Genomic DNA, 10,433 nt, shown 5'->3' with positions numbered 1-10,433 from the left:
CCAATAAGTATTATGCATGTAGTTTTTGCAGCTCGCTCTCTGTGGTTGTATATTATGTCAAGTGTCAGCGACGCCTATTTTTAACGCGGAACCACGTTGCAGCTGTCGAATCACGAGCCATTATACACATAAATCCCGCGGATTTCGTCCTCTTCGACGCTTTCTCTCAAAGAGACGGCATAATCACGTTATAGTCGTCACAAAGTGCATCTCTCTCTCGAGCGCTTTATTCTCACAGTCGTTTCGGTGAGATCGAATCATGTCAGATCTCCCGATGATTAGAGCATAAAATCCGGGCGCCCTGGGCGACGTAACACGAGCCATGATTTTATTGCTGTTTCCGCAAGGCGACCGTTCCTTCTTGTAGTTCATCGATCTCTCCCTCGCGTACTGACAAATCCGGAATTTTATGGTGCACAAAATTCGTAGGTCGAAAGATTTGTATGATACGCCGCGACTCATCGATCACACGAGGTAAACTGCACTGAGAAAAATTTCCATCGGATAAACCGATTAAATGGCGTTTCCGATAGTTAATTCTTCCGATTAAATTATGGATACACCCGATGAAATGCAGCTACCGATGAAATGTGATTGATAAATCGATCATATTTTTCATCGAATATACAATTTAGTTGGACATAGCCGTTTGTTATTATGTAATTGGATTATTCTTCTCCGTGTAAACTTGATCATCATTATTTCAATATTGAAATAGAGTTATTGCTATTGCGGTGTTATTACACATATAATAAGTTATAATTAACCAAAGTTTTAATAAAGCCGTCCGATAAAAAGGGTTTCAAAATGCCCTTTGGCTTCATATTGTTATCCATAATTATAAACTTTGATCCGTTAGTCAATAATAAAATATACTATAATGGTAGATAAAATTAGCATAATCGAAAAGGACAACATAACAATACCAAAAGTTTGAAAAATTTAATTTAGAATTAATAAATTATTCAATACAGCATGATTGTGTATAATAGAGCTTTATTTGGACAGTAAAGGAAAGATGAGGGGAGCAATAATAAAATGAAAGTTTAATAAATCCATTAAACTCTTTCGCTTGCACGTATTCAGATTCAGGGTATTATTTTCTCGCTGAGGCTGAGTGACAGGAACCGCGCCGACGAAAGAATAAGAAACATTGACGATTGAGTCACCAAGAGTCGTTGTTTCTCGCGATTAATAATTTAGTCTCGTCAAATGGCAGTCGGTTTTCTTATCTTATTCTTTCTCAATTCGCTAACTAATCCCGTCGAATACGTCAAGATCGTAACATTAATAGCCTCCCGTGATCCCGGACAGGACAATACGTTTATGTAAGTAGACACGACGCGACAAGAAAGTCTCAATGTCAAGGTTCTTTGGAAGAATAAATGGAGGTGAACTTGGATAAGTCGTAAGATGGCGATCGTGGTGAGCCGAGTCCACGGTAATCCGCTTTTAACTTCTCGAGCGGGAGCTCCAAGATTCTCGTGAATTACCATCGATGTTTCCGATTGCTAGCGAGAGGGGATTATACGCACCGAGGGCTTTATCTGAGGGAATTAAATAAGTGCGTTAAGACCGTCATTAAAGACAATTACTTAAAATTTAACTTTTAGTCTAATACTATCATTTGACGTGATTCTATTAGCTGTAAATGAAAAGCAACGTTTTTTCGCGCATAAATTCCACGAGTACACGAGAGACATAATAATTGTTTTAAAATCCAAATCATTAGATATTTGATACAATTCCAAGCAAAAAATATTTTATATATACAAAATCTTTATTCTTTATGTGTAAATCATCCTTAATGAACGATAGGGAATAACTTTTTAATTTGTTTATCAATGTACTCTTATTGTATTCAGTTTTATTCATGCAAAGGAAAGAGTGAAAGATATGAAAGCGAATGCATTTGGTGCAAAATAGGAGAACTGAATATACTAGTTAGACATGTGTTAGGGTGCAGAAGAGGCGAGAGGATTGCAAAGGATGATCGTAATTCTCGCAAGAAAAGATGAGTCACTCAGTTATGTTGCCACCAAATTGTTCACCCTAAAGAGAGTGAAAAAGTCTTCACTCAAAGTCATTTGTTACTTCAGAATTTATAGGATTTATTTCTGTATTTGTCCATACAAAATTATGTATTGGTCCTTCATGCTTTCGAGTAGTCTGATTTTTCGTCTGACTGACTCTCACGATATAAAGAATCGTACAGATTCGTTATCGCGAATGAAAAAGCTGCGCCTGTTAGATCACATTCGATTCCTCAAATTAATTTCGGTTTATCAACATAAGCCAATCAATAACTAATCATTCATCGTAGATTTCAATATTTTATCTTGCCTTGACTGTGACGGTTAAGATGAAAAACTATCAACAGATATCTACATATAACTTAAACTTGATATTTCCTTAATAAGGCGTTATTTTTATTGCTTTTATCTTTTCCAAAATATCTTCGTATTTAAAACGTTCGAGAACATTTCAAATAAATTTAATTAAATTTGACGTTAAGCGATTGCAATGAACGCTACCATATGAAGATATATCTCTTTTATTTCTTGTATAACCTATTCCGGCAAATGGTTGTGCACAAATCCAATGGCTGGCAAGGCAGTTTTCTCCTAAAATGTATATGTATATTCCGAAGATAAGATTATCTGATCCAGATAAACTTGCGCGTACATAACACTAGTCGGGAAATTGAAATTACATGTGAGATGTATGTTACATTTTATAGAAGATTAATATTGCGACACGTTATGTAGTAACCTACTAAATAGACAAGACTAGTTTATAATATTAGAAATTAATAGTCAATCAATTCTAGAGCCTCGCACAATGCAAAATATGGCGACCTAATTTATAGATTTTAAAAAATTGCTCTTGAAAAATGCTTTTGAAAGCGCTGGCATTAGTATGACAAGTTTTCGATTTCTGTCGGTGACAGAATGATAGAGCAAATCTTCCTCTCCTTTTTGTACGCATATCTTTACTTTCGCGAATAGCGGAGCGTTTTTCTAGCATGGGTTCTCTTGGTCCCCTATCTCTTTCTAGAACAGGCAATGCCTGTGACAGAGGGTGTGGATTTATTCACTCGAAGGGGACTAGAGCTCATTGGGACTCTCGAAAGATATGCCATTTTTCTGGCACAAAAAGTTATTTCACGATACCCCCAATATTAATATCCAAATACCAATGTTATAGCTTTTCAAAGCGTCAAATACACGGCCAGTTCATAAATTCGCTCACAAATAGCTTGATAGGAATAATACTTTTATTTTATAATAAATATTAAGTAAATAAATGGACATAATAGATTTCATCAACTTGAAGCAAATGTTTTACTCGACATATCTCTTCTTTTTATCCAACTATTTTTTAATTTTTTGGAACTTAGAATACCTGTAACAAAAGATGTATAAGACCAATTTGGATAATTGGATTTTATCGGAGAATGCACTGAAATGAATGCTCAGTTTCGTTCGAAAACTTATTTCTTGGCCGTCGATAGGAAATTAGATCCTCGTACGTGACTGCAATATTGTTTTATTATCGATCGATATAAGAAACACGCTGTATATGTTGTACTTGGTAGAGTTTTTCAACATGGAACTTAAATTTAAATGCATAATTAATTAAATCAGCTTTACTCAGTTTTATGTTTTAATTAAAATTTATTGCGTTTTTAGTGTAACACATGCAATACGCAACATTTAAAGTATTATATCATAATATTTTTTGTCACTATTACGCCTTCTTAAGACATAACAGAAAGATAAGTTTTCTTGAATATTATGTAGTTGTTTCATAAAGTTTTCTATATACTTTTGTCTTAATGCAATATTTTCTATTCCTAAAATAACTGATTTCCTAATCCTGAAAAAATTGCAGGACAGAAATGAAAAGCTTTTTATCTTGCATAAATTTGAGAATAATACTTAATGAAGTCTCATCTATTGTAATAATTTATTTATGGGGAAACAGCCAAGAGATATTTAAATTGACGCAGCTATTAAAAAGATAAAATCAATTTTAGAATAAATTCGATATTGCATTATTTTTTAATGACGTGCTAAATTCTTCAAATCACGTCTTTTGAGACATTGCTCAAATTTGGCAAAAGTTTTAATTATCTTTTCTGTCTTTGTTGTTTTCTTCGCTTTCCCTTGCTTAACACTTGCAAACAATTTATTTTGAACTTTTTTCCAGATAAATATGTCTGTAAAGAAATTGACCTCCATGTTGATTTGTAGCACTGACGGATATATTTCCGAGCCACTAATAAATTCTCATTAGTCTTGCGAAGAAACAGATCGTTTCCGTGAAGTATTAAAAAAAGACTCATTAATTATTAAAGTCTAGATACGAATATAAAGTAACTAAGAAAAAGTGAGAATACACACAGGAAGCCTATATTCAAAGTGTAACACCTGGATAACTGAAATACAATTCGTAGATATTTGATGTCGTAACAATGGCGAGCAGTGATAGTGGTAACGTATTAGTGTTGCCAATATACACGAAAAAATTAAATTCTATTTGCAATTCAATTAGGTTGTGCAAAATGGTTCGAACGAGTATGCGTATAATTAGTTTAAAATCAATTATGTGATAATTGCAGCTACATTCTTGGTCGTCTAGATGCAGGTAATTAAGGTGTTGGTGGCGTAATTAAGAACGAATTGTAAGAAAGCCGTATCACTCTGTACTCCAACATTCGTACAAAAAAATTACGAAAATGTCTCGAAGCTGTTTTAAAATCTATAATTCAGGAAAAATAGTATTCAAGAGAACGATTTAACGTTTTATTTATCATACATGCACAATAAAAGTAAAAGGATTAATTTTATTTAACTAAAAGTTTCCATTGGCGATATTTTCAATATACTCGTCAGCATTAAATCAATGTAACAATTTATAGCAATATTAACGTTAATAAGTTATGGGTGAAGTTCTTTCACATGTAAACGTGACGAATGTCGACATTCACGACGGACGCATCCGTCCGGGAACAATATTTTTTGGCAAAAAGTGTGCAAGCCGTTGAACTCATTGCAAACCGAAGGATTTACGAATGCGATTTCCGCGCAGCGGTACACGTCTGGTACGCATTTCCAGCAACAGGAATATTCGCGACAGATAGACAAACGGGTGGGACGTAGAGGGAGGGAAGGAGGGAAGGAAGGAGAAAGAGGCAAAACAAGAAGTACGAAAGGTCGACGTCTTTTTTACGGGACTTGTCTTCAGTCGCAGTGGACAATTTCGGGCGGCATTCTATACGGAAAGCGTAAAGCGTTTCTCGATTACAATTGCGGTAACGGCATCCACCGAGAAAGCGATCTTCAGAGATAACCGAGTCCCCTTAAGCATTACGGTAATCTTGCATTTTCATAGATTGTATCGATTATATTTCGAAGCTAATTCGCGCGAGAAGACGAAATGAATTTAGACTGTTGTTCCAGTTTTAGGCAAGGAATTTTTCTCACCGCTACTGTGGCGATAAATAAATAAATGTGAAATATAATTAGATGTATAATCGACATATTACATATCTATTTTATTTATTTTATTATTAATTATTAATAGATGTTTAACAGGCAATTTATATATGTCAGAATTTGTTAATATTTTTGTATTAGTTTTTAATTTAAATTAAAATTTCACATGCACATGTAATATAATTATTAATGTATTATGATAACACTTATTTTTCATTTCGAGGCTATTCAAATGTTGCGTATGGAAGTACAGGCAAGGTGAGTTATTGATATGGGGGAGCGGTAATAATGTTCATGCGCAATCCGCCTTTGAAGAACTCAAGCCAAGGGATATGAAAGCATCAAGGATGTTTGCAAGCCATTATATTTTACCGGCGAGATACCGGTCTTTGAAAGCAAATGTACGCGTTGCATAACACGGGAAAGATTGATGGTACGTCAGTTTAGTTTTCGGTAGCCGAGCGCAAGGGTATTGTACGCAATTTTTACAGATAGGTACTCATATTTATATTACATTCTCAAAGTTGTAGCAGGATGTTGGTAGTTTCGTCACTTTGCTGTCTAAATCGCATTTCAATTAATATAATTTATCATAATAAAATTTCATCTCTTTCTCTCTTTTATTGTTTCCTTTCTTATAAATGTTTTAATACTTTTCCGCGTGAGACATTTTTATCAAATCAGGATTAATGGCGTCTAGGGCTATGTTATTTCTCGATATAAAAAACATTTTGGTTATCTCGTACGTATTCAACGCTGAGAAGCGGGGAGATACATTTTCGCGTGTGATTCGTTTATGTGGCGGCGGTATTTTTGCGTGGCTCGTAATTTCATTATTTTACGAGGTACGATTTGTAGGTTAAAAAGTCGCCGGCGACAAAAATTGCAACGTTTATTCTAGACACAAATTGTCTACTTGCTTGTGCCAAATATACTTCATGCGTTCGTGATTTATGTAGTCGTTAAATCGTTTGTACTATTCACGCATTATAATAAACTTTTAGCGCACGTGAGAGTCGCTTACGTATTCGTTTTCATATTTCATTTTCAGAAATCGTACAATTTTTAAATATGTATTACATAAAGATATAAAATCTAAAATATTTCCATTCTGCTTTTATGCTCAGAATGGTTTTTGCTATGAAAGAACAAATCCATGACTAAAGCTATAGTTATGAATAATTTTGAATATTGTACTAGTTAATGAACTAGAGGATGTATTTCTTCATTCATTTGTCATTTGTTTCGTTCTTCCTCGTTTGATACAAACAGTACAATTATTTCGGGCGATTTTGATATCGTTATTGATGTCACTCGCACGAAATCGGTCGCAATTTGTAGCCGACATTTTGCGGCGTAAGTGCGATTCAGTTGTTCCGCGATTTAGTTGTAATTATGGACATAGTAAATATAGACTGAGCGTCCCGTTGAATAAGCTGAAGCGAGAGACAGAGAAGATTTAAGAAGACTTTCTTTCACAAGCTTCAGCTTATTCAATGGGAGGCTCAGTCTATATTTACTATGTCTACGGTTGTAATATTTCGTGCGTATTGATAAGTCGAGGCAATACACCAATGACGAAAGGATTTGGTGTTTGATAACGATATTGTCGCAAAAAGTGCGTACCGAAATAGTTTGCATCGACGCACACTAAAAATCACTGATGCCTTCCCATATGAATCTAAGCACAGGTAGAACACATACATTTTCCATGAATGTATAATATATGCAAAATGTATAAATGTGTTGATATGTGCACAAATAGTGTACACGCACCGGCATAAATGCTGTCCCCTTTCCTTGAGGGGTGCACGCACACAACTAGAGTCCCTGTAGCTGTGTGCGTGCACCTCACAAGGATAGGGACAGCATTTATGCCGGTGCGTGTACATTCGCCATTTATCAGTTCAGTCAGACCAGTTCAAGTCCGGTCTAATCTAACGTGCTCGGTCACTGCCGTGAATGATCTTTTCATCGCATTCTGTAAGTAATCTCGCACGAATTTATTTTTAATGTCATTTTTAATGTCACTCTAAAGTGACGATAGTGATTAGTAGAAATAATTGTTATAAATATTTAAAAAATTATGTTTACTAACATTGTTTCGTATTCGTTGCAAATTTGTCATAAAAAAGCGCCATTGTGGCAGCATTCGGAAAGATTTTCGATCGGAATGCCTTTGTTTTTCGTTTCCAATTGCCTTATCGCGGACATTTAGATAGCGTAACGATCAAAAAGTTTCCGAGGCCTCGCGAGCATGGGAAAAGTTCCTGTCATTACGCAATTGCAAAGGTCTCACTCTGGTGGTTTGGACAAGAGCATTGCCGTTCTTTATTTATGAAAGTGGTGGGCGATTTCGAGACAGAGCGATTCCTTAAGGCCTGTGTCCACGATGCTAAAACTTGGTCCAAGTTCTACCTCCGGGAAATGTATAGCCAATCAATTTGCAACTATTCCGTAAAAGCTGCAAGTTGATTGGCTACAGATTTTACGGAACTAGAACTCGAACCAAGTTCTAGCATCGTGGGCACAGGCATTTAGAGTATAGAATTGCGATCAAAATTGTGCATAATAAACTCTCTAGCACTAGACTCGATACAACGTCTCGATTTGCAAAAATTATTATTGTGCTTCGATTAAAATTTTTACGTTCATTCTGCGAAAAGTTTTCTTATAATCAAAATAAATGAAATATTTCTGGTATGGAAGTCGATAAATCTATATTTCAATGAATATATCTATTCACAAAATTTTGCAATATGAACACAATAGTGCTAATGAAAATCTTATGGGAAAAAATTGGCAGTAATTATTATATAACGTAACCTTTAAATGTACGAAAATGAGCAGACCAAACTCTTTACTTCCTTTCTCTCCTTTTTTTTTGAGAGAGAGAGAGGTGTCTATGCGACAATAGGCATTTTAGACTTTATCTTCTTACAGACTTATAGACTTCACGCTGACTTTGTGTGTTGAAAGCATCCACCGCGGGGAGTCGAAAAAAACTTCTCAAGTCCGGTAATTTTTATCACGCTCTCTCATCTGCGCCGTCTTATGGTCGGTTCCGCCTTGAGGCAACCGCGTGCCATTCTTGTATTCAACATTTTTACCTATGCACGACGATTCCGCGCCACGCCGACACGACACGTATAATATCTTGTGTCTTATCAGATGCAGCTCGACGAGACGTCAGACGCCGCGAGAAAATGCGGCCAGCTTTGGATTTTAATCCGATGGGGAATTTTAATCTCCGGATTTTTCCTTACTTTCCAAGCGAATCGAGGGCTGAATCCAAGGACGTAACTGGCTTAAGTTTAGATCAGAAGGAGCTTCGAGTTTTCTCAACATACGTATCTGGATTAAGTTTCCTCTGTATCTAGCAATTCTATCGTTTCTATACTACAATCATGTAATATTGCGAACGTAATTAGCAATACATTCGATTAACCAGAAACGTAATGTAACATTTTTCACATATATTAACATGCACAAAAATAATGATTATAAAAACACAGCATAGACTTGATAAAGTTTTGTAGTAGACTATTTAAATATTTTGAAATTAAATAATTATTTATGTAAGAAACTTTTTATTTCATATTTAAAGTTTAATTTTAATATTTAAACTTTCTTAGATGTTATATTATTTAGGATGTGCAGAATATTAAGTGAGATATTCAGAGAAGCCCGCCTCTCGTATGAAATAAATATTCCTTCAATGTCCCCTCTCAGATTCAGAGTTACGTTTCAGATTTACACACTTGCGCGTCGCAAAGCTATCGTAGATTTTAGATAGAAAAGATTTTACATATTGGATGTGTGTATCGTATATCATGTTTATATCTCTATATTTGTATATTGCTTAATTTATTTTCTATTTCTATTTCTATTTCTATTTTTCATCTTCTTTCCTAGTTCTTCTTATGTATTTTGAAACAATCATAATATTCTACCAATATTTTACCAATAAAAAGTTCAAGTTTTGAACTATTTCCTGTGATATAATTTATTTATTATTACTAAGAAATTTTTTAATTTTGTTATTTATCTTCTTTTAATATAGTTTTCCGAGATTATAATAATTACGGATCAGAAATATATGAATGTTTTATGCATAAATTTCGAGAAAATGCAAAAGTTTTAAACAAAAAATTGCTTCTTATATAATTATTGCCAATAAATATTTATTTTATTATGAGTTACATTGTCAAATTAACTCTCACAAGAGATTTAAAAAAATTTAAAATAAATTTTAGCGCAGGACATAAAATATTTGCAGTAATTATAAATGAGATGACATGTAAATGGATCGTATAAAAGACAGGCGACAGGTTTTTGACGCTGATGGAACTTTATTGCCCTAGGCCAATGTCTTGAGGAGATGTGTCCGAAGCAGATATTTAAGCACGTCAATAAAAAAATTGATCTGTCGCTCTCTTAACGCATTTTCGGACTTTTTGCTCCCATCTGGATTCGTGGATCTTATCATATGCGTCAATTCGTCACCTGTCTGACATTCTCTCTCAGGGTCGGATAAAATGAAAGTAAAATATTTATTAATATTTAGTCTTGTGCCATTTCTGCATCATTTCTAGCTGATAACAATGTTTCTTCGTACTTCTCTGTATCATCGATGAAACTAAGATTCGTTAACTAGCGCGAAGAACTCTCATATATTTCTGCAATTATTCATATATTTTTCTGCGCGTAAAAATCTTGCGCTCGGTTTCATCGGCCCTGCTTACGCTCTTCGTCTCTCGATCTCGCGAGTACGACAAGAGAAGCAATTGGACGAATAATTAAATAGGAGAATGACTGGGCTACCTAAAGAAAGAATCGTCGAACTACGCCAAGGCCTAGCATCATACATTCACATGCGTGTTCATGTGCACAGAGCGCTTTCTCGCGGTTTGTCTCGAACGGGAACGGGAT

Source organism: Vollenhovia emeryi, unplaced genomic scaffold, assembly GCF_000949405.1.
Source record: "Vollenhovia emeryi isolate VEMERY1.0 unplaced genomic scaffold, V.emery_V1.0 DF939398.1, whole genome shotgun sequence".
Lineage (NCBI taxonomy): Eukaryota > Metazoa > Arthropoda > Insecta > Hymenoptera > Formicidae > Vollenhovia > Vollenhovia emeryi.
The sequence above is the reverse complement of the archived record's forward strand: the minus strand, read 5'-3'. Positions refer to the sequence as shown.